The sequence below is a fragment of the Frieseomelitta varia genome, unplaced genomic scaffold, assembly GCF_011392965.1.
Source record: "Frieseomelitta varia isolate USP_RPSP 00005682 unplaced genomic scaffold, Fvar_1.2 scaffold_89, whole genome shotgun sequence".
In the NCBI taxonomy this organism is placed as follows: Eukaryota; Metazoa; Arthropoda; class Insecta; order Hymenoptera; family Apidae; genus Frieseomelitta; species Frieseomelitta varia.
Genome location: NW_025110689.1, coordinates 618189 through 643973, shown reverse-complemented (window position 1 = coordinate 643973; position 25785 = coordinate 618189). Strand labels below are relative to the sequence as shown.

Genomic DNA, 25785 nt, shown 5'->3' with positions numbered 1-25785 from the left:
AACGCCACGCAAGTCGTTTCACGCCCACGCGAGGAGCAACTTGGAGGGAGCTAGATTGATTCGAGAATGACAGTTACGTCGTCACGTCGTCTCTGCTTTATTACCCACGAAATCGTCCGTTGTCTCTCTTGTGACTCGCCTTTCTCTGGATTTCAAAAGACTCCGATTGAAATTAATAAATTTGCATTTGCGTTTCAAAAAGAAAACAAAAGAAAGAGAAAAAAAGAAATTCTTCATCCTGACTAGCTACGATTCTCAACTACGATGTAAAGAACATTTCTGTGGGATAGAAATCACCGTAGAAACGATTCGGTAATTCGATAATTATTTGACAAGTATCTCGTTGTTTAACGAGCTCTCGCTTCTATCGCGAATATCAGAACGATGCTTGATGAACGTCCGACTGGGCCTACGTTCCCTGTCGAATTTCAACAGCGTTGCGTTGGTGTGACAGCGAATAACGATCCTGCTTCGTTAACACCTCTCTCGTACATCATTCTTCTTGATATATTTCGAGGACACCGAGAAGGATCGGCAATCAAAACTTCGGCGTCTACCGACTTAATATTCAACGATATATCTGGGCAACGTTTGCCACTCGAGCTCCATCAAGCTGTTATAAATAGAATCGGCAAGTGGACATAAAAATTAAATGAAGAAATAGAAACGAAGCTAAGATATTGTGCAACGTTTTCCTGTTTATTTACTCCTATGGAGTAGAGAGAGAGAGAGAGAGAGTTGGATAAAAGAGTTTCACCAAGATGTTTTCCATCTCTTTTCTTTTAATTTTCTTTCGTAACTCTTCTTGTTCAAGACAACTTGAACTCCGAAAACATAACTTCGAATATTACAACGAATTTTAAAAGACGAAAGAGGCATCTCAGATCAGGAGAACAGAACAGAAGCTCAACCGCGAGTTCGTGCGAGTTCAAAGTTCGAATTAACTTATTCGTGTAAAGTAGGTTTTATTGTACACCAAAAATCTATCGACGAATTGTGAACGCGATCGACGAACGGCAGAAGAGGTCGCGAGACGAGAGGAAGTAGAGCAAAGAAAAGCAGAGAGGCGAGAGATACAGAGAGAGAGAGGGATGGAGGGAGAGGGAGAAAAAGAGAGAGATACAGAGAGAGAGAGAGAGAGAGCAGAAGGCAGAAGGGAAAAAGGGAGGAAATAAATGCGAGAGAAGGGTGAGCAGTCTGAGAAGATGGGAAAGAAAAGGAGAGCAGAGAAGAGAGGAGGATGCGCCTTTATCAGCCAGCCCAAAGACCAACCAGACTGGGGCCAGGCTAACCAACCAGAGGCATCCTTCAGCTACGGATGCTCAGCTGGTACGCGAGGCAGCAGCGCGCACCGTAGACGCCGACGCTGTCGACGCCGTCGGCTAATGAGCAGAACCTCAATGATACCCGACAAATGAAAAATCAGCTTCCCCTAATTACGGGATCCTTAGCAACGCTGCATCTTGATGACGTCTGCCGCACCGTTTTCGGCTTAACCCGCGATCTTATTCGTTTTTCCCTCGTCTTTGATAGCCGCGTTAATTAGAGCCGACCGAACCTCGCGTTCTTCTTCCTCACTTCCGTCACGGTTTTTCGAATTCGCCTCGCTACAATGGCAGACACCAGTCCAGAATTGTAAAATCGCGGTTTGCTTGCTGCCCAAGATTTGGATTTTTTTTTAAATTCTGCAAATTTGTTTTGGATCGTGGGAGTCTCCTTCCATCAAATATACGAGGTTTGGTAGGGTTTTTCCAAAGATTGGAAGTTACGATCGCGAGTGATTTTGAATTGTTGTTGAATTGTTCGGGATCCTTTGTGCGAGTAATTCGGAAACACTGAAACTGAATTCGCGTTCCTGCGTTCCGCATGGTTTTTCAAATCTGCCTACGCATCCGGAATGTTTCGTACGCGTTTTCTCAGATAATCGAGTTTCTGAAGATTTCTCGTTACTTTGTAAAATTAAAATTAAAATCGACTGTGATAACCACGTATGAAGGTAAGCTCTGTTGAATAAGTAGTCAGTCGGAAAACCGATCCGACGGGGAAAAAGGTAGATCCTCTTTTCAGAAATGGCGACTTTTTGGTGGGCAACCGACTGGGCCATGAATCCCATTAGTTTTCGATTTATACGGCGACACGGGATTGCGTCCAGTTGGGTGGGACTGACCGATGTAAAAAACGCGGGGGTGTCTACCCTCCTCCGGCAACCACAACAGTCCGGTCCATTGTTCGAAAAAAATTAACTCTGGACTTTTATTTACTACCCTGCTGCTGGTCGGCGCTCGAGCTCGCTTCTCTGACCCTGACGAGACGACGGCCGATCGATCGCGAAATTTACATTTCCCCTCGTGAACGAGATGGAGGGCACTATAGTTCAGATCATCGAGTAAGAATTCCGTGTAACATCGATTGTTTTTTTAAAAGCGTTGAACTTCCCAGAAACGAAATTAGATCGGATCATCGGAAATTGTATCATCAGACTTTGTCCAGTGAAACTATTCAATTCATTCAGCTGAATATTCTTTTTCAATTTAATATGCCGCAAAATGTGACAATGTTCACTTTTACTGACTTTTTCTGTTAATCTGAAAAGTCTTTCATCTAGAAAGAAGTTTCTGACTCGAGACAGAGGTTGATTTTATAAATTCAAAGTGGCAAAAACATTCTATTTCTATTTAATCACAGAACTAAATGTAAAAATGGTTTTGACGCGAATCTGGTGAAATATTTTGCATTTTTAAAAACTGCTCTTCTGTAAAACACGAATTTCACCTTTATACTATCTTTTCCCCAACGTTATATCACTTTATACTAGAATTACTGTAGAAATACTGAACGTCTAGGAAAATATCGTGACATTCCTCTACAAATGTTCCGGTCTATCTCCGACACGAAGTTCAGCAAAAATTTGCCTTCTCCGCAATTAATTTCGCTGTTGGAGAACGGAGAATCATGGACGAGCGGAGTTTCCTTCGTGCTGTTCCTCGTGCAGCACTTGGGTGACGCTTTTCAACCCCCATCCCTGGATAGGTCGAGAGGGGGTTTGTGAACGAGACAGGTTCACAGTGGAAAGAGAGAGAGAGAGAGAGAGAGAGAGAGAGAGAGAGAGAGAGAGAGAGAAACGTCCGCGGAACGATGGTCCGCGCGGCTAGTTTTTATGAATTCCGGTGCGACGGAACTTCCGGCTAGCGACCTCATCTCCAAACCGCCCAACCTACACAGTCACGTTTTTACTCCGTTTTCCCCGGCCAGACCTCCGTCGATTCTCGATCGGCCGTGACATCGTCGAGCTACATTAATAACTGACCACGTTACTCGTCGCCGCGTTTTTATCGCCATCGATCCATCATTTCTCCTCTATTTTCTGCTAATCCTACTGCTCGTCGTCCCGATACTTTTTACCCGCCTAGTCAGCGTCGATCGTCTCGTTATACTCGTTCGTTCGCGTTTCTTCCTCTTCCTCCTCCTCCTCCTCCTCTTCCTCTTTCTCCTCCTCCTCCTCCTCTTCCTCTTTCTCCTCTGCGTGTTCTCATTTCATCCTCTCTCCCTACCTACGCTTCAAATTCATTTTATTACCCTCTAATTTGTCGAGCCGAGTACTCTCTGTAATTCAACGTGATTTTCGACCAGATATTATGCGTGTATATTTCCGACGATTTTGTTAATCTTGGTCATGAAGTTATTATTTTTTTTCTTTTATCGTTATCAGATTAAAAAATAATTTTTGCAAAACGTTGCGTACGCATAATGTTTCGCTTTCAATTGAATCTAGATCATCCCCCTGTGGGCTCGGGGGTAGAATAGGCCCAACGTAATCCCTGCGTGTCGTAAAAGGCGACTAATAGGGAAATCCAATTAACTTTATTTCTTATTGCAAAATTGGAAGATCGTTTGAAAGTTTTGCTTCCTTCTGTTGCCGAATTTTTCCAATGAAGCAACCTTACCTCCAGTCGATAATACAAAATCCAATCGTTCCTGAAGGAGTTATACCAGGAGTTCTTTTATCTACTACTTTTTTCCCCTAAAGTGTTTAGCTAAGTTTTCCAAGAGAAGCATAAGAGGGAGGATAGAAGAAGGCGGGTAGTCTCGAGCTCGTCAGACGCATCTCGCGTGCAGACCGACTCGTTCGACAGTCATTACGACGCGATTCGCGAGCAATTAAAGCGAAGTGGCCGGGGCAAACATCGATCATGAAGAGTGCACGAGGGGAATCGGGTGTACACATCGAGGCCCTTGGCTACCGCGAATAGAAGGCAAACACCGACACTCAAATATTTGCAGGAGCGTGTAAACGGGTCCCGGTATTGTTTCACGGCGCTACTATGTGTAAATTTAATCTTCCGAAGAACCTCGTAAATAAGCAGACGGTCGCTCGCCTGCACGTGCTCCGAGGGGGCTGCGAACGTGTTTCAAAACGATTTATAGTCTCTCTTTGCTCGCGCCTCCATTTTATACTTGCTTATACTTTATAACAAACATTGTCAGGAATGTGACAACAGGCAACAGGCTCGTTCGAATTAGCCAAGTTAATCCGAATTCAAGCAACTTGAGACCGTGCGAATTGTCAGTTAGTTTCTGTTCTTCTTCTTATTAGTCGAATCAGTCGATGTTAAGACGTTTGGGTTGGGGTAAATCGACTGAATCAATTTTATCGGAGCTTAATGCTCAAGGTAATGTAGCGACAGAATCGTCAATTTTCTAAAAGATGAACATACATAGAATAATACGAACTCAATACAGTTTTCGAAACGTATCGAACAAATTCACAACGTTGTCTTCAGCTTTCCGGATCCACTTTCCAATGTGGACCGTGTAAACCCGCCCAAGGAATCGATAAGAACTGGTTTGGAGATGAAATGACGATGGATGACATCAGAAGCGCCGGCTTCGGTGTTAACTAGCCCTAAAGCATCGGCCAAACAGATGGGGCAAAGAGTGACACCGCGGTGTTAACTGGCCCGTGGTTTCTCCCCGTGCTCGTCCGGAGATCGAGGATACCCTTTCGGTGACCCCGAACCAGAAGAAGAAGAAGATAACCGAAGCTAGTGTCCAGGTGTCTCGTGATCGACCGACAAAGGCCTACGGTTCGAAGAGAGAGTAACTGGCATCGAAACTGACCGAGGAGGAAACGTGTCGGCAAAGTCATCGTACCGCGTCCAGAAGGGACGCTCTGGCCCTTTTCGACTCGACTCGTCTCACGTAGGAGGAGGAGGAGGAGAAGGAGGAGGGGAAAAGATGAAGATGTCACCTTGGCGAGCCACGATGGTGACCTCTGGGCCGAGTCAGCGAATTCCTCTCTCCGGTTGATCCACGATGACGACTTTATCCCTTTGACACCCTCCTGGCTGACGGGGTTTATGAATGATCGATCGTACGTTTGAATAGTGTTTGTCTATGCGGACGCATTCCCCGTGTGTGCAGTTCGATACGCCGTGATTAGCAGCTACAACCGAGGCAATTAATCCTCCGGCGACGTGCACCTATCCTATAGGGCTCGCCAACGATTCTTTGCTTTTAATTGCCTCGCAATGCGAATTTTTTTCTCTTTCGACGCACGTAACTGAAGCAATGGTTGGAGCAAACGTGTCGTTTGTTGGCGGACATGAAATGTGAGAAATACATTCGAAGGAAGAAGAGTTTTACAAAACCTGATTACGTTGATTTTGGATTAATGGTACGCGTTAGGTTCAGGTTACATTTCGTTTAACATTTCCGTATATTTTGGGAATTTAATGACAGGGAAATGTGCGTTGATATTGTCAGAATATCTATGTATTTTATGTACGAAACATGTTCTGAAATTGTACACGCAGAGGAATATCAAGATATTCGTTGCAAATGTACATTTAACCACCCAAGGTACATACATGGAATACCACCGAACATTGACGTCGATCAAAATCGACGCGATCTTGGACAAATAAATTGATAGACCGGCGTTAAATCAGTGAGCTATGTCTACGCGGATTCCTGCAGGTACACGTGGCAACGTGAGAGAAATCTATTCGAAGGTGGCAGAAGGGATCGTGGAGCAACGAAGGAATGCCATCATCGGGCCATGGTCCACCTAGGAACGTAGCTAATGGGCCCACTTAACGTCTCAAGCATCTCACGAAGACGCGTAACATCTCCTGGTCCATCTCCGCGCGCCGCGCCACGTTAATAATCGCCAATATTTATTCCGGATTGGTCACGGCTCGGTCGAGAGAACGATGAGGAGCCGAGTTGAAGAATGAGACGACGCTGAGAACATCGGGCCTCGCCACGTTGTAACGCATGAGATGGATTAATATGTACCGTTCACTTTCGTTCTACCCTTGCTGCAGCCAGCTTCTAGCGTTTCCAAATTTCTCCAGTCGTGTCTTTTTTTCAGCAACGTCCTGGTTCCCTTGGTCGTTGGCTTTAGATTAATCCGTTCGATCGTTTCCCGAATCTCTGAGTGCGCTTCGAAAATTATTCCCTCAAGATATTTCGATAGTTATTAAGAAAGAACTTGGTAGATTTCAATGTTTCGAAGCTGAAACGTCTTCAATTGCTTCTCGAGAAGTATTTTCGGATTCTTCTCGAACAGAGCTATCGATGTCCAGAGGTCTGAGCTTTTCGAGCATCTCCTTCAATTCACGAGGAATTTTCGTCATTAATTTTTGCAATTGGTCAGCAAAAAAGAAAAGGCAAGTACCGTTGATTGCAGGATACCGAGAGTAAGCTCGGTGTCAAGGCACCGAAAGGGACTATAAAGTTATTAAGGGAATTAGCTTAAAGGCGATTACCAACTGTCGACAGTTTGGCCTAGCACCTAACGGACCCACGGCCAACACTTAATGATTTGTCTCTCGAGCTAATGAGCGTCGGGTCTTAACGCCAGATTAGTGACCTAATCCTTCTGATGAGCGATTCGCGTGCCACGCGGTGCGACTTAATGTACGCGTATCTAGCCGCGTAATAGACATGTCCACCGCCGACCATTATGACGACAGGTGCCGCTCAACGGTAAACAAATAACGTAATTACCACGCCATTGAAATTGTTTCGTATCTTTTAGCCCGTCTTAACAGCTTGGCCCATTCGTATTTTCAATTGAAGATCGCATTGGCGTTCCGTGACGTTTGGCCAGTCCGAACATACGTTAAGAATTTTGGAAACTGATCCCTCGCGACGCATTCGCGTCGTTCCTTTCTAGACGATCGTCGAACGTTCGTCGAATATTCTTTTTCTCGCAGCAGTGGCGTGACGAATAAATCAAAGGACCGGGGAAAAAGCACGGCGCGTCCAGTCGGTTAATTTCTTCCGAGTTACAGTTTCCAGGATGAAAGGGCGAGTGGTATGGGCGGAGGTGATACGGTGTGTCGCTTATATGGGACGCCGTGTCCTGCGGACGCACAAAGGGTGAGGATGAATCGCCTCCGGAGAGCCGCAGGACAAATGGGGACATTAAGTCGCTTTTGCGACCTGGTACCAGAGCTACCGGAGTTCTATGCATCGCGCTCCCTCTCACCTCCTTCCTTCCCGTCCACGTGTCCGCGATTCCTGGATACATTTTCGTTCGTCCCACTATGTAAATCGCTCGGTCATTCTTTCGACGCCTGTTCTCCATCTCGAGATACTCATTCGCGCTTCTATGAATCTTTTTTTTTTTTTTTTTTCACAAATATTTGTAAGTATTCCAGAAACGATGTCGTTTTAAATAAAATTAATTCGAAGAGGAGTTCGTTCGTGTTTCTATCAGCATCTTGAAGAAAGATTGGGAATAACATCTATAGTAATGTTTAGAGTCGTTTAAAATATTGAGAGGCAAGATTGTTTCGTATCCACATTATGGATGTTATTCGACTTTCGATAAGTTATTTGATGTTCATCGAACACGAGCTAATTTACTCGTGTAGAGGGGCTGAGGGGGGGAGAAGAGAGAGGTTTTAACAAGAAAAGCGAATTTTCCCGAGGAACGTGATCATTGTTACAATATTAATCAGGGAGGGAAGTGTCGACAGCAGGCGAGAAAAGGATTCCACGCGACGTTTCATCAGCGCTGCGTGCTTTTCTGTTCGCGACTGATTTATATCGAAATGGAAGGCGCGCGTGTTCGTGGCTACGCCGGACGCTACAGTGGCTATCCGATTGCTATCGAGTTTCCGGCGGAAAGGAGGAAGCGTCGCGACGAGCCACCCGTTCGTTCTCTCTGATCTATCTTTCCTGCTGGAAACTCCAGCGACGACATTATCCGTCCGCAAGCTATCGTTATCGATTCAAAGTCCACGCTGCGTTCTCCATCGTGCGCCGAATGCCTTTGAAAATTCTGTCGAGGAAAAACTATTGTACTTGGATATATATATATATATATATTGGACAAAATTTCTTTTTTTTTTCTTACGTCGGAGAATTGTCTTTCCATCGTCGTACGAAGGAAAAATCGACAGGGAATAATGCGAGGAATTCGTCGAATGTCCCGGGGACGTTTCATTCGATGGGAAAGTTCCGATGGATCGTGGAGAATATTGGCGGAGGAAAAAATTCCAGGACACCCGGTGGATAGTAGCACAGTGCCGTAGGATGGTTTTCTCGGGGGTAGGAGCGAGGACCTGTCACATTACGGAGTGGAATTTATGTCCGATGCCCAGCGGCGTGACAAGTTGCCGCTGATGAACGGCCCCACCGCGAACTCTTGGCCCTCCTCGAGGATACGAAAGTGGAGAAGGACGAGACCGACGAGTCCTTACTTCCACCGCTCGTCCTTGGTCTTTCCTCTCGAATTTCCTGGAACTTTCCCTACGATTTTAATCGTGATTTCTTTTCACCTTGTCCTCCTTCGTTCACTTGTCACTGATTGTGACCATTATCAGCATCCATCGAATGACTTTGACACAAGCTCTCTGTTACTACTAAAGAATTAATAATTAAGAAAAAAAAAAAACAACTCAAGTTTCTTATTTCTTCACTAGTAGTTATCACTCGTTTTATTCGTTAGAGGAATGTTACGAGCAATGACAAATTTGACGGTAAAATTTCTTTCTACTTTCCAATTAATCATGTTCAATGTGATTCTTGACTCACGACTCAGGGCGCTCGATATTGCCACGTCCGTCAAAATATTTTAAAATTTCGAAAGAACAATTTATAAAGCACGGACTTCGAAAATTTTATTTCATACTTTATTACGTAAAAGTCATAGGAAACAGTGGTTACTCGTCTTCTGACAAGTAGTTCCGTTGTAATTATTAGTAAAAGAATTCTAGACGAGGGAAGAGTAGCGACACGATTTTCTGCGAAGCTCGCGATGACGTGGGTGGTGCGGTGGGTCGGGAAGAATAGCGAACGAGAAGAGAGGACAAACAGGACGGGAGGTCTCTCTGTGGCCGCGGGCTTTAAAAAAAAAAAAAAAACTCCCATATGATTTTAACGCCCCACGCAAGAAGTCGTTCCTCGTGCTAACGCCGCCGACCGTGCACGGCCTGCCGGTGATAAACACGCCAAGTTACGATTTCTCGGAGCTCGGGGGTACGTGTGTGAGTCCCGTGCGTGCCTCGCGAGTCTGGAACGTCGCGTGTTCGCACCGGAGAAAGCGACGAAATTCGATGGAAACCGATCCAATTCCTATCGTCCACTTTCCTTTCTTCTCTTGGACCGCCGATTTAATTCAAGTATTTAAATTTTTTAAAATGTTTCCACGGAGCACGAACAGAACGATTTCGAAGTAGGAGTGATTTGTGTTCTGGGTGTTCTTGACGCAAAGCATGAAAATTGAAGTTCCGGTTGCAGGAAACGGCAGGCATCTGTTTCGCATACCAGTCGCATGTGCCGAAATTTCGTTGGACTGTGCGACACTCTGACGGGTTTGCTCTTTTACAGCAACAGCGTTTCCTATTACAGGCGCCAAAATACTACACGTGCGTCAACCCTCTGTTGGTAAAATTGGTAAAACGCAATTTTCGTTCTTCTCCACAAACGAGATTACGGAAGATGTTCGAACACGCTTTCCAAGGTGAATTGTTGGAAATTTCATTCACGCGAGAGCAGGCATAAAGACTTTGGAATTACTCGAACAGTTACGTTCCTCTTACGTCTCTTTCATCTGCTTCGCTTGCTAAGTATGTCAACGTTCCTCGGTCGTCGGTCGTCGAATTAGGATCGCACGCAGAAATTTCACTTCACTTTGAGTAGAAAAACATCACGTGCATGATAGATTATCCTTGGTTGTCCAGATCGTTGAATTTCTTGCTGCTGTGTACTTGCTGGAGTACTAGAGTTCATGAAAGTAAAAATCTGTTGAAAATTTTCGAGTCCAATTAACCCCACCACAGCTCTGACTGTCCAAAATCATCTGAAGAAAGCACTCCAATTCTTAATGGATACAAATCTATACCACAAAATATGAATAGTGTATAAGTTCCTAATCGCTAATGACGCTCGATGTTGATGTGACTTTAAAAAATATAAAAAAAAAAAATCTCTGTCTGTCAAAATCAAATTTCTACGACTCCATAATAGCGAATCCTCCTGGAACTTGTCCCGACGTTTTTACTTGACAACCAATATCGTTTAACGAAAGCAAAGTTTTACACGGAACGAGCCAAGAGTCAGAGGCACATAGAGCAAATTTCTTTCTTGGCGGTCGGCTTGCGAATATCCTCTTACAAACAGCTTCCAAGAAGCTGTCGTTTCGCGAAACGTCGCCGTTTTGTTCGTTTCGCGTCGCGCGACCGTTGCACGTGCACGATTTCTCGATCCTACGTACGTGCGAATGCACGCGCACGCCAGCGTCGTCGTTGTGTTTCGCATCGTCGAATTGCAGGTCGTTGCTAGACGCTGAAATGCGCGACACTTTGCATTCCGCGAGGCTCTCCTCGTCTTTCCAAATGTTCCAAACTCGCCGCTGCCACGGCAGATCAACTCGTCAAATTTTTAAAACAATTCTAGTCAGGAAGTGTGACGATGAAATGATAGTTTTGGTACGGGTTTTTTCATTCTTCTCTCTTGTTTTTATTTAGTTTTCTTTTTTTTTTTTGGATGTTGTAACAAACAAAGTTCTACGCGACGGAGTTTGAGCGCGCATTCAAACCGCGTGTCAAGAAGAATAGTTTGGCACACGGTGAAAGAGAAATCTAGTTGAAACACTTGTTACCAGAACTCATTTCGCGTGATTGATGTCGCAAATGGGTTCCGATAGCCCGGTTTTGCAGCGATTTCGATCAGCAAACAGCTGCTCCTGAACGCGCGGAATTATTCTCGCGTTTCCGGAGCTTGCTTGCTCGACCAGCGCGGAATGTTTGCGCGAACAAAGATCTCTCTCTCACACGCGCGCGCGCGTTTATGATAGAGAAATATTTCGTTCCTTCTCCACTGTATCGCGCAACGTTTTGATTAAAAATAAGAAATTGTACTGTCGCTCAAAAGTCTCGGGACTCGTTTAATCTTCAACAATCTTGAACCGAATATATTAACGTTTCGCAGATTCGTTGTTGCATAAAACAAAGTTATTACATCTTCCCAGTATTCGAACAAAGTATTGTCCCAAGATTTTTCAGAGGGGCTAGATACATTTGACGCTATGAAATAGAGAGGAAGATCCAGAAACAAAAAGGGAATGAAGAATATCGAAAGAGAATGATATAATCAGAGGTGCTTTGTCGAACAAAGCTCGCTGCTGAAAGAGCAAACGGAATGGATGAAATTGTCTTTTCTTTCTTTTTTTTTCCCCCCGCTTTTTATTCCAGCGGATCGCGTGAATTTTTTTTACAACGACGAAAGTTACGAGCGTGGAAGAATCGAAGAATTCGTACAAGCGTGAAAACGTGCATCGAGAGCCTCGACAACTGGTAGTTCTGTCGAGCCTCGTAGTAAACCAGCCACTGACCAGATACCGAGCAGCGTAAACTTTCCGATGTCCATCCGAGTCCGATCTGGCCGATTTCGCAGGGCAGATAACGCGTCCACGTCCGTCTGAGAGGACGATACCGGACGGAACCGACCCACGGGACACGGTGTGCACGGCGAGCATTCACCAAGCAACAGAGAGAAGCTAGATGAGGACACTTTCCGTGCTCGGTGAATTGTTCGTCGTCCGGCGGTACCTTCTATCTGATTCGTACCGATACAATGGACCGCGTAAAATTACGTAGACCGCCTCTTTCCCTTCGGCTTGTCCACCACGAGCTCGTTCGCTCTCCTTCCTTCTCACTTTCTCTGTCTTCGTCGCGATTCGTGCCTCCCTCTGTCCCTCCGTGTGCATCGCCATACCGAATATCGATCGTCGGAAGTTGGCCACCGGCTAGCCTCTGGATAGTCGCTGGACCCAATATATTCGGCCGACTTCGTCCGACTTCGATTGTCGTCCGTGAAAATTTTTCGGCCACTTCGGCGTGCACAGAGAGCTCGTCGAGCTTCGTAATATATGATAGTTTGAGGGTGATTTCTGGATTAGCGAAGAATGATTTAATACTGACACGAGCAAGCGCGACACTCTTTGGATCTCTTTGGATTTTTATACGGGGAAATTTCAGTCGGTGGAGGAAAAGTATAAGAATCTATGTCTACTTTCTGGATGAGTCTGCGACTGAATTTGTAAATTTCTTTCTCGAAGAAGAAAAGAGTGACGGTATATTTTCAAAATGTGGCACGTCTAATTTTGATCTCTGTTTAAGTAGAGCGATTTCAGTAGTACGATATAACCGAGAATAACTTTTTAACAATCTCCTTTTTCTCTTTAAAAAATTAGAAGGGAGTGTGCAAAGATGATATCTTGAATTGCTTTCCGGGGGCGGAAGCGGGAGAAAAAATAGGAAACGTGACTTATCGTATTCGTTTTTCCCGGCGAATGACACAAAGAATAATCTGATAGAGGATTGTACGTATACAAGAGTTGTCAGAGATCGCAGACAGAACGCGAGAAAATTTCGATAGCTAGGAAAATCGAGTATACAAATACGAAACATCCTGGAAATTGCGGCGTATCAGCCGAGGGAGATACGATGCGAGCTCTCGCAGGGAATAGGAAAAGTTTACGTCAGTTTCAGGACGAGATACGAGGACCGGTCGCCGACTGGTGGTTTATACGCGCGATCGGAATCGCGGTGGACTCGTTATCGGTGCCGTTTGCGTTTTTCACTCGGAGTTCTGTTTTCCGCTTGAATACGATATCGACGTCGCTCGTGAATCGTCGTCAAAACAACTGACTTTGGACAAAACGATTCCCAGCGGTCGGAGTCAGAACTGTCTTAACAAATTTTCGTCCACCGACAAATCGAACGAGCAAAATTTACGTAGAATCTCTGTCAAGCGCTGTCAGACTGCGCGATATAAATGAGGAAAAGAAAAGCCAGGTAGTATCTCTTCAAGAGGATCAGAAACAAATTATGATAGATCACTTATGAAACATTTAAAAGATACAAACTTGTACAACTAAATCTAACTATAATTTGATAGGAAAAAATAACGTAAGTACACGCGAAAACGAGAAAGAAAGGAAAACGCATTTCTCAAACTACGTATGTAGAAGAAAATGATCGACGAAAAAAGAGGCCAGGTAGCCGAATTCGGGGATATTTGTTATAATGATGATGAATTATTTAGCTCAGTAACAGGGGACAACGAACGACCATTTAAGGAATTCTTCGAGCTTTTAGACCTGGAAAGTGCGCGTCGAATGCGAGATTCGTGAACGGCCGGAAATGCAAATACACCATCGTAAATTTCGATGCCCGGGACCCCGTGTGGTTTTCGTACGAGCGGAGCGCCTGGTGGTGGAGAAACGCGAAGGAAAGTTTGGAAATTTATGTTCGGGAAGGAGTCTGCGCATAGTATAGTCGTAGGATCGAGCACACTCGTCGTGAGTTCAAGGATTCTCTATTTGTACCACTTTGCTCAAAAACAATCTCATCCTCTCGTTAATTCCGTTCATTGTCTTCTGGGAAGCTTTCACCGGCCGGCTGAGTATCGTCGCGGTTTCGCAGACAGCATTGACTCTCAATTGACTTTTCAGTCGTCGCAAAACTAACGAAGAACGAATAATCTGGACAATACGAGATTTATTCGTTTGTCCGTTGGCCCTTATCTAGTCTATAGGCAAATTTCATCATCCCCGTTGAGGCAGTTGCCAAACCTTGGAAAGTTTACACCATCTTCTAACGATCCAGCTAATTGGCAGGTCGTTTCCACTGGCCTCCCGTTGCGTAAGGCTCGATAATCGTTCCCTTATTTGCATAATACTCTCTGCGGTAGTTGCGCTTCCCTTCTCCTCCTTGCTGGAATTTTCCGTCAAAGATTCTTTCGTCGTTTTTGAAAGAATACTAGTGTCAGCACGAGACTTGGTTGAAAGTAAAAAATCGAGCAACTCACGAACGAATATTTGAGAGATATTAAGAGTAATGTTCGTTTTGGTGGACGTTGGATGTACCCGTGCATATTTCAAGGTAGAAGCGTAGGTGGTTATTTCAAAAGTTATCTAGTTTCTCGTTTTCCTTTCGAAACTACTACCTTCCTGTCCTAAAGGCATAAAATATTATAGACGAAGGTCCCGAAGCATGGAAACTGAAAGTCGTAAAAACCATAGTACAGGCAAATTAGGAGGCAAATTAAGGCACGGTAGATAAGTTCACGCGATCACCTGAAAACTTCCGGGAGGGATTGGCGTCGTCTGCTGCACGATTCTGCAGAAAAGTGACGACGGGAAAGGACAATCTATCGTGTCGGATTAAAGGCAATTAGTCAGGGCCGTAGAGAGTTGGTAGGCGTGGCGTGTCCTGTCGTCACGCTCGAGGCCACGAGGCTACGAGCAGGACCCGGCTCACGAAAGACAGTTACGGAAAGATGTATACACAGACGAAACTCGGACAAGGACAAAGAGCCACAGCAGCTTAGAAAGTCGAAGGAGGAAGACGTAGTGGAGTAGTGTGGGGAAGAGAAGCTGAGGAGCGGAGGGAACTTTGCCGATTACCTGCCCGATTCTTCCCGGGGTATTGCTGCCACGGTGGCCATAAACCAGGCATCGGACATCAGGGTGGACACTTTTATGGTCGGCAGCTTTGTCTAGCTACGGCCTGGCCACGTTATGGTCGCAGTATACTTGCAGTGCAGCATCCTGCTTTTGCAAGGCATGAGACGAGGGAAGGAGGAGGAGGGAAGGGTACAGGGCAACGCGCACCGCAGGGCTACCAGAACATTGCCGAGGGATACTGCTGGGCACCAGGAGGAACGTGGATGGAACGAAAAAAGGAACTCGTAACGTTTCCACCAACCGACTCGATTGCCCCAATCGATCACCCACTGACTTTTTTTCTCGACCTTCCGTGAACGAAACGACGCGGCTCTCCCGTGTCCCATTGCCTCTCGTAAAACATACCACCGGCCGATTTGTAAGTTCACTTTTCTCGGAGTGTCGCGAGATTCGTGCTGGAGGAACGTGTTGGAGGAAGGACTTGCCGGTGGAATGCGAAGAACACATGCGTTCGAAGGCAGGTTTTAAAAACTCCGTGCAGGACCAAATCGTTGGAATTTCAACTTCGACGTTTTTTGCAAATGACATTTCCCAGATTATCAAGGAGATGATTTAGTAATTGTACAATGTTCTTTCTCTTTCAAATTTCATTCGAAAAGTTTAATAAAAATTAGGCGAGAAACTTGTAAAATGCATGAAAACTCGTTATATTGTAGGATAATTTCATTTTCAAGAAAAAAATGGCTTAATTTCGTAAGAAGAATTCGTCACAAAAGAACGAGTACGAGTGACAGTGAATTTGTAGTATCATCACTTTGCTTTCAAGTGCAAAAAAAAAAAAAAAAAAATTGTACGCAACTGTACTGCAGACTTTGTATTTTCAAGAATACAATTAAAAAAAGAGTAAAATTTCCATAAAAGAATTAACGCAACGTTTATTGCGTGTACATATAAACGAAAACACTGTCAAATATTTCGTATATCCTTTTATTATTTTTTGCTGCGCTTTCCCGCGAACGAATAAAGTCCGCCATTTATAACCAAATGAATGAATCGTGGATAGCAGGGGCGGCGTGAGTCGATCAAGAAATCTTGCACCTCGAAATTTCACGAGGTGGTCTCATTTTTCTGCATCAGAGATATTGACAAGTATCGATGTCATTAGCATTCCGATCGATCTGTTGCCTCGCCTTAATTTCTGACAGGGCATTAAGACAGACGGAGCTGATGGGCCCGGACAGACCGAGTGGATCCTGCCGACCCAGGATCAGGATCGGGAGGAATCGAGGGATTCGAGCGGCTTGCTCCCCCCCGTTGCGAAGCACGGCGGACTTCAAAGAAGCCGGAGACTTCATCATCGATACTGGGTCCTGATCACTGCCGACAGATTAGACGCCTCTACCGTTCATCTTTCTCTCGCTTTCTCGCTCTTTTCTCTCTCTCTCGCTCCTGATCTTCCACCCGCAACCTTCGTCAGCGTGATTATAGATAGATGCATCGATCTTCGACGGCTCCTTCTCGAGATCCTCCGACACGTATGGGTTTCACAGATGTCGCAACCGCGCTGAAACGTCCTGACACGTTCCTCTTCAAAATACGATCGCCTCTCGCCGGTGTCTTAATTCTCGGAATTGAATATCGAGAAACTCTTTGAAATACAGCCCCGTCTGTAATTGTTGGGATACGCACAAAATGGAACGCTTGATTATCGGGGGAATTACATTTGGAAAGAAACGAAACATTTCGAAAGAAACGAACATGGAAATTTGTAACAATTGCAAGAAGAACGAAGAGTGACGAGTGAATCTGACTGGAAGTCGAAGGAAAGACGGTAAAGTTAGTTCATGCTTTTGGCTGTCTCTCTCGGTGAGTTTAACGTATCAAGCAAGATATTTGTAAGGACCATCGGCCAGGATTTACAACCTGGTGCATTAAACGCGGCGTCGAAAGAAGAAATTCCACGTAAGCTTGCCACGTAATTCTCTCGAGTCATTTTGCCACCGCATCGTCGCGATATTGCCCGTGAGAGATTCGAGCCCGAGCGCTTCTAGAACGTAATTGCTCGTCGAACCGCAGCTCGCACGCGGAAATAAGGAAACCAAAGAGAAGTTAAAGGGTAAACGAAGAAGTTCCGAGTCGTGAGTACTCTTCGTTTGAAGAAGAAGCAGAAGAAGAAGAAGGAGAAGAAGAAGAAGAAGAAGAAGAAGATGGAGAAAGTTTTCATTTGCAGTGGGATGGAGGTCGGGGCCAATGGTGGCTTTAAATCGTTCGCAATTGAGAGGCGTCGTTTCTCCTCTTTCACAGTCCTCTTTTTCGGCTGAAGACTCGCCGGAAGTCGGCCGATCGAGGAACAACCTGTTGACCGGCTCTCTTACGAACGTGAAATCCTGCGGTCGCTCGTAAACTGTTTAATCGTTAAATCATTTGCACGCGTTTTGTTATTGTAACGAGTGAAATGGCAAGATTATATCTATCCTTTCGCAGTGTGACGCGGAGACGAGAAATTTAAAGACACAAAGGTGTACATAATAATATTTAAGGAGTCTACTAATTAACTTCCGCTGTGATTTCAATGTTCAATAGTAAGATTCTACGGGGCATTAAGGACAAATAAAATGTTGTAAAATTTGTTTTATCCCTGCAAGGAGAGATTGACGTGACAATGATTGTTAATTTACAGCTGTCGTTAACTTATTCCCAGCATTGGGAAAAGGGCAGAAGCCAGTAGGAAACGAGGGTTAAGTTTCGTCAACAGCAAATTGTTCTCTGACGCTGCATCTAATCGGCTTAGTTGCCACCTATGATCCTAAAAAGGAATAAGGTAAGGTCTTTCGTCCTTGAAGAGGGTAACATTCCTTCTTCAAAGGAAAACGACGTATGCGATTTTGGCACCTGCGACAGGCAGTCCTTGAGTATTTGCACTGCAACACGAACCCTCTGATTCTAGAACCAATGCTATATTTTCTGACTATCTATATTTAATATTTAATATCGTACGCTGCTAAATGTGTGAATTTAGTACGGTTGATTGATATTGAGGATACACGAGTACCGTTACAGTACGTAAATTAATTAGGAACTATTGCTTATAAATTTAGTAATTTTCTTTTAGAACGAACATATACATTTTTGTTAATTTTGCTAAAAATTTGAAGACCTCTTGAAATTTCTACTTATTTTATTATTAGTACAAGGATTAATTAATTAAATCATTTACTTAGTTCGTAGAAACACATTAAAATGTGTTTCCTAAGGTAACGCCGCAGATTTTGAAACTGACTCTCTTTTGAATACTCGAGTTTAACGAAATACGTGGCAATTTTAAAAATGTACATCGTGTCGTAATATTCCTGTTTGTAATTTTTTAACGAAATCACATTATCAATTACATCTCTGAGCTGCAACGTGTCTATTTTTTTTTTAAATAAATTACAACACAAGTCCCGTATTCCTCAAATTAAAATCGTTTCTCGCGTCTTTGCCAGCTCTAGCGTCCTTCTCAAAATGGTCAAGCTTCGTTCCATTGTCTCGCCAAAGCACCCACGAAAATCGCGTCGTTTTACGATCCCTCCCAAGGGAACTTTGAGGAGTCGCCGATTGTAACGAGCTTTTAAGGTGGCGTGCAATCCCGTGAAAAATCTTTGCACCTTCGGTAGAATGACGTTGCAGCATCTCGAGGGAGGCTCGTTGCACCGAGTGCTTACACAGACTCGTTTGGCGCTACACAAGCGGGGCGTTCCTGGTGAACAGACGCGAGCGTCGACCGTTTTTCTCGGCCGTCGGAGCAACGAGCGGCGGCTGGTTCGACAAGTCACGGATAAAAATGGACGATTTTACGGCTGCGACCCTTTGTGATCCCCTTGAATCCCCGCCTCTCGATGATAATTCGCGATGATGATACGTCTTTATCACCAGCTGAAAGAAACGCAGTCGCCGTGATTTCGCTGGGAAACTCTCCACGGTTCACGCCCGATAAAAAGAAACCAGGGAAAAACCTTCACTCACGGCGGGCTGAAATTTTTTCGAAAATCATCATTCGTCGATATCTCTCCATTTCAATGAACCATTTCGCCAATTCGACGAGTACGATCAAAAACGATTTATTCGGCATTTCGTGCAGCGTTTCCCTCCCTTTTTTCCCTGCATAGAGGTTCCACAGAGAAGAAAATCGTTTAAAAGATTTTATCAAGAGACCCGGACGACACATCGCTGCCGGCCATTTGCCGTTCAGGAAACGCAACCGCCGTGCAAAACGTGCACGTAGGATGCACTGAATCGTAGACACTCGCGAGAGTTTCGCATAAGAGGGCCGGCAATATTCACGAGCACAAGCAACCAGGCACTCGAATAACCCGTCGGCCACTCGAAACCAGCGGAACTGGCGATATTCCAACGTATGCGCATGCATGGAAGGTCGAGTGCACGCTTTTCTTCTCTCTCTCTCTCTTTCTCTTTCTCTTTTTTTCTTTATATTCCATCGACCTGCCGCGAAAATATCGCCGGCCGATCGCGCTGATTCTTCCGTGCCATGAATCGCGAAAGCGTTCTCTCCGTTGATCGATCGATCGAGGCCACAAGGCGCCGGTTTTTCACCGATTAAAAAAACGCTTAAATCACACTGTGCAACGTGCAACGTGTGTTTAATTAACGAAGGAAAATTTTCGAGTGGAACGATTTCGAATTAAGGATCAAGATGAAATTCTTCGTTAAATTCTTGATGGAGAGATAATCGTTATTGGGGAATGCTTCCTGAATTTATGCAACTGTGACGGTCAGATAGTAATCGAATGGTTTTCTCGCCGGGCTTGGAAAGATAAATGGAATACAGGCTGGATAGCCGACGTGGTTGGGACACGAACGTGCGCGTGCACGATAATTATCAACCACCTACGCAATCGTTACGGAGTAAACCTCGTTATCTGGATGCGAGAGAGCTGAGCAGAAAACTCTCGAGATCTCTCGAGTAACCAGCAGGCGTTGGTCTGTTACTTCCCGTTAACCTCGGGGAGAAAAAAGGAAAGAGAGGGAAGAAAAAAAATGGCGATAGTCTCTTGACTGGCATTGCAGAAAATTGAAAAATTATCCCACTGCTCTCTTCGTTAATCGAATAAAGTTATTCCGCTGTTTTTTACGCGATTATCTCGGCTGAAATTGTTCTCTGGAAGTAACAACACGGAGGTTGATTTAACTTTACTGGAATTAGCAAAGTGCTGGTTACGACTCGTAATTTCTCATGCATCTCAGGATCATTTCTTTTTAAAATATCTGACGATGAAAGAATTTCATTTCTTTTTTTTTTTTTTTCTTTTTGAATTACATATTATCGAAGTATCTGACTATATTCGACACTCATTCCATGATTTATTGCATGTCAAATTTTTTTTCTAAACATTTTTGTAACATGTATCACAATGTCACGATACATCATGTAGTAAGTATTTTACCGATATAGAATCACAACAATCTACGTAAAATACAGTCGCATATATATATACTCGTGTATCTCAAATATTCAAACACAAAGACTTTATGGATCTCGATTAATTCATTAGTTAAAATTAAATCAATTCTGAAATATTAACCAAGTCTCTAGCTTGTTTGTAAAAAGAAGATACTTCGGCGATCGGTCGAGTGAAAAATTGTTTGCCGCAAAAATTCAAATAAATTTTACGAGCCACTGTGTATACGTTCGTTTAAATATATTTCTTCGGTGAATATCTATAGTTCACTCTAGTTCTGGCTAGGTCTGGCGTTAACAAACGAGCGTTATTGCGGATGATAATGACAGGCAAAGCGCAGACTATGGCGGAGTGGTGGAGTGGCGATCGATCGATTTTCGGGCGGTGTTAAGGCACGTCCACACCTGCGAAATCGGAATCGCGATCTCCGGCAGGCCGCGGCGTCCAGCCTGGAAACTGATAAATTGCGACTTCCGCCTGCGTTTCGATCGTGCCGCGTAATTTCCTGCGGAGTAGCCAGCTATGATGGGGGAAGAGAGGGACAGGCTGTGGAAGCCAACGGCGATCGGAAATTGGCCCGATGACATTGATTAAAGCGTTTAGCGGCGGCGACAATGTCGTAATTATTAATCGGTGACGACGCCGCGCCAAGATTCCCGATCTCGATGCACGCTACATCTCGATACTTGAATTACTATTGTGCAATCAATCATCGCGATTCTTTCACCGCGTCGCAGTTTGGTGATTCGCGCTACTTTCATCGAGAAGCTACAGATTGGAGCCATTGTGGAGATTAACTCCACCGCGGTTCTTCAACTTTTGTATTTTAATCTCGTTTCTGCCTCGGCAAATAGCGGAAGTTTCAATTTTGTTGGAAAAAGTTTCAGCATGTAATATATTGAAGTAAACAAAAAAAAAAAAAAAGAACTATAGAAAGTGAAAGTTTTAAAATTCAACGAATCTTAGTTGATTGAAATTATCTTTTCATTTCGTTTTGAGGGTAAATTATTGCGTATCGTAATAAAAATTTTCGAAGATTCACTCCACTTTCAATCATGTTACAGTAACTCTAAATCGCCTACATTTTTAATTGTAAAATAACGTGAAACAAGAAGATGATAATAAAAAATTTTCTCCAGCGACGCAACAATTTCATCACCCTGCAGTTCTGTATTTACGCCTCTCCTCATGGAATCAAATGAAATTTCTTCTAAACACTCGGAGAGAAAAATAAATAGTTCCAGTTTAATACAGGCTTTAATAGCAGGTTTCTAATCTCTAACAGAAATACGTATAACCGATCCCGCGAGATGGCCGAGGACGAAATAAAAGAAAACAAAAGGCGAAAGAACGACGTTGCCCAGTCATCGGGCAAACGAACTGATATTTTCGCACCTCGGCTTGCCAACAGGTTCAGGTAGGCATCTGCAGGCAAATTTCACGCTACCTGGGTAGCTCACGAAAATTCTCGGTGAAAACCAGCAAAGGGAAGAAACCTCTGTTAAACATCACAACAGGATAAACACAGGTTGTAGTTTGGAAAGTACTTTGGTAGCACCGAAGAAACAATCAAGGAAATCAATATCTGAGAACAAATACTGCGAACTGCGAGAACAAAGGCAAATAGAAATATTGATTAAAGCAACGGAATAAACTCGTAATAACACCGTCAGACTGCTAAATGAAGATAAAGAACCGGCGCGAACTGTGTCGTCTAGTCGACGAGAAATCAGTGAAATCAGTGCCGCCTGAGGTGCAACGACACGACGCTCGTAGAAAAAAAAACTAGTGGACACGATCATTTGGAAGAAGGATGCGAAGTACCGGGAAGAGGGAGTAGAAAACGCGGCGGTCGCCGCCAGAAGAAGGAGAAGACGAAGAAGAAGAAGAAGAAGAAGAAGAAGAAGAAGAAGAAGAAGAAGAAGAAGAAGAAGAAGATGGAACTTGGTAGAGAAGAAGCAGCCGATTTATTGGCGAGTTTAAAAGAGCTCGGACCCTCGACATAACTCAGCATTCGTCTGATGTTGACTGAGTGGCCGACTCTCGGCTGCCAGAGGCGCGGATAGCTACGTACCTGGGCTTCGTTGGTCGCCGGCTACCTCGTCTGCCAATCAAGAAGCATTCAACGGTACTAAGTGGCTCGGCTTAATTAAGCGCGCACGGAGCAGACGCTAGAGAGGAAAAGAGACGAAGCAAGGAAATTGCAGGACGTTTCGACGGACGGCTCGTTGCATCCTGAAAAATATGTTTTCCTCGGCGAGAAAGAGAGAAAGAAAGAGAGAGAAGAGGGGCGGTGTGGTGCGATCTCGCGGAAAATCGCCTAGACAGCGGCCCGCTTTTCTTTGAAATTTCCTCTTGCCCCCCTGTTAAACCTCCTCTCCCCCACGTTCGAGCCTTCTGCCGCTTTCTATCTTCCGCTCTGCATTTCCTACATTCGTGTATCTTCCCTTTTTTTTTCATTCGCCGCCAAAGGATCGCTCTCTCAAGATGGAACTCGCGTCAAAGGAAATTACCGGTCGCTTCGTTTCCCTTTGTCTCGCTGAACGACTCGCGAACATTTTCGGAAAATTGCCCCCGCGTAGCCTGTTTTTTCCGCGCGAACGATCGTCCTTCGATTCGTTTCGAAAACGTCGTCGAACCTGTTACGATTAATCGATTTCGTCGTTACTTTCATAAAAACGAAAGAGGGATAGATGAAAAGTATCGGCGAGAACATTTTATTACTGCAGTGAGATTTAATTATCGTCGAAAATATTGTTAATTTGGCATGAATTGTCAGTGTCACGTAAAAACTTTAAAGATGCTGTCCGAGGGTTGAAAAGTCTCGAAGATTCGGTGAGATCGAGCATACACGAGGAAATATCCGTGGCGTAATCCAGCGTGTCGTTCGATTGACCGGCGTAATTAAATCGAATGACGAGCCAATAAAATATTTATGGAATCGTAGGCGAACCCCGAGCTGTACAGTCGACCTCAAATCCTCGTGCTCTCTCCCCGATGGTTACACGATGTTTACCCCTCAGCAACCCCCTAGAGAGCCGTTTCTGCGTCCTCGCGTACACCTACCTATATGTTTACACGTGCATTATATTGCAGCAGGAGGAACGCGGAGAATGCTCTTCGATCGTATCCCCTAGCGTGGTGGTCCTATTAACGCCTCTATATCTCTCTTTCTCTCCTCGTTTCTCTTACGCTTGTCATTCCGCTCGCCCCTCTCTTCTTCTCCGTCGTCATCTCGACTGTTCCATTCGTTTTTCTTTCTTTTACATTTCAACTCTGTCTCTCTTTCTCTCTTTCCGAAACCCTTTTACCTCTCTCGATGATTTTGATCCTTTCGGTTACGGGCAATTTTTTTTTGTCGCCGAAGCCTCAAGTGTCAAAGCACACCGGGCGCGTGCTCGCTGGACGCGAAGGGCGAATTAATAATCTCACTGACGCAGGCGTTGAAGAATATCCTATTCAATGATCGCGATTAGGACCGCTTCTCTCTCTCTCTCTCTCTTTCTCTCTTTCCTCGTTCGACTCGCGTGATTGCATTGGCCGTGAAACGAACCCATTGAATTACCCCTCGCGTGTGTTGATCGCTCGATCGTCCAGCAGCGACCACTCGTGGTCGCTTTCTGTCTCGATCGTGACTCGTAAGAAAAGTATTACGCTCGCGTGTACATTCGCGTCTCGCGTAAATTGAAATTTACAAGTGCGAAAAACGGAATCGATACCGCCCGCTTTGGATTTCTTCTCTCATCGTCTGTTTCTCTTTCACCTGTTCCGGCGATCGGGTCGATTCGATTCGGAGACCCGAGCCGATCGAAGGTCGTGTCCAAATCGAATTGAAAGCCCGAATCCACGTCGTGGTGGTCGTTCGACACGCGCCGGATCGTTCCTGGATCATCGATGACATCGATGACCCTGCACGCAGCTGCGGAACTTAACCAGGTCCCCCATTTTTGCGCAGCTGTGCCTCGAGTCGTGCGGTTCGCGCAATAGCATCCCCTACAGCCGGAGCTAATCGAGCCTCGCAGACCTCTCGATCTTTATCGTTTTCCCTGTCCTCGTGCCGTAATCCTTTTCTCCATCGAATTCGCTCTGCACTTTGTCGGGGGTGTATTAAACTGTCGTTAGAAACGGAAGGGTAAGTCCGTCTGGCTGCTGGTAGAAAAATAGAAACAGGGGAGGGAAGGAATCTAGTCGAGGATCAACAGTTGACTATACGCTAAAGAAATTTTTTTTTTTTTTCACATAGTCTTCACGGAAATAAGAATGCTGTAATTACATTGTAGATTTTCACGGAAATTCATATTTTCTTTATAATTAAAGAAATAGAATCTAAGCATAGATTTGTTGACAGGTGTTGCCTGTGCGTTACTTGTTAATTCTCCGCGATTTCTCAACAATTCAATTTATTATTTAAATACGATTAATTATATTTTCGGTACAGGAAATTTTTTAAAAAATTGCACAGAATGGTCCTATCTTCTTTATTTTATTCTCGAAAATACGCACAAAAATTCACGGTTTTACTCACAGGCAAGGTATTTACTTTTCATTTTTTCTTTTGAAATCCTCGCGCGCACGTTACGACAATTGAAACGATTGAGAACTCAGCGAGAGAGCTAGTCTGTAGAAGAATAGGAGATCGAAGGTGAATGTTTTCCAAGATTGAGAATAGTCAGTTGGAAAACGTAGCCTCTTAAATCAGGGGTCATAATGAAGTTGCCACCGAGATTCCATCCTAAATTCGGGGCCATTATACCACGGGGATCCCATAAATACGTGCATCTCGAAGACGAACGTTCTCGGAAGGATAAAATCTAATGTATGCAAATCCTCGCAGCGGGCTGCGCTCGTGATGGCTGTTGAAACAGAGGTTTCGCGGAATCGATCCATAATTTACAATTCACCGAGTGTCATCCATGCTCGTTTGCTTCACACCTAAATATTCCTAGCTTGAAATTCCACCGACTTTTCTATTCGCAGATTAGCGTCCTAACACTTTACTCACGGGCAGCTTATTAATAGACGTTGCAATAAATAAAATTATAATGATGTCGAGGAGGAGCGCAGAATGTACGTAACGTAAAAAAATATGTAGAATATTTCGATAAGATATAGATGAAATAATTTTTTACCTAGCACCCATATTTTCAATTATCCTCATGATAACATAAAATTGCATAAACATCGTCGATTCAATATGTTAGAATTATAAAAGATAACAAAATTAAGATAAGAAAAATCGGGACTAACGAATTAATTTAACGTAGTAAATCCTTAGAATAACGAGTAATAGTGTGCCGAAACTGAGCGCAGAGTGTCAATTAATTGAGATTGATCTGTTCCAAAGAATTTTTAAAAGACACGCGCAGTTGAAAGGGAGGAGACGAGAGCCGACAGACGCGT

The 25785-nt window shown here is 44.3% G+C and overlaps 1 protein-coding gene across 3 annotated transcripts in view; it reads right to left on the bottom strand.

The window, feature by feature from the left end:
* Positions 1-25785, bottom strand: part of LOC122537141 (transcription factor Sox-2) — a 117023-nt gene that overhangs the window by 19935 nt on the left and 71303 nt on the right. The gene's annotated exons all lie outside the window — the stretch shown is intronic.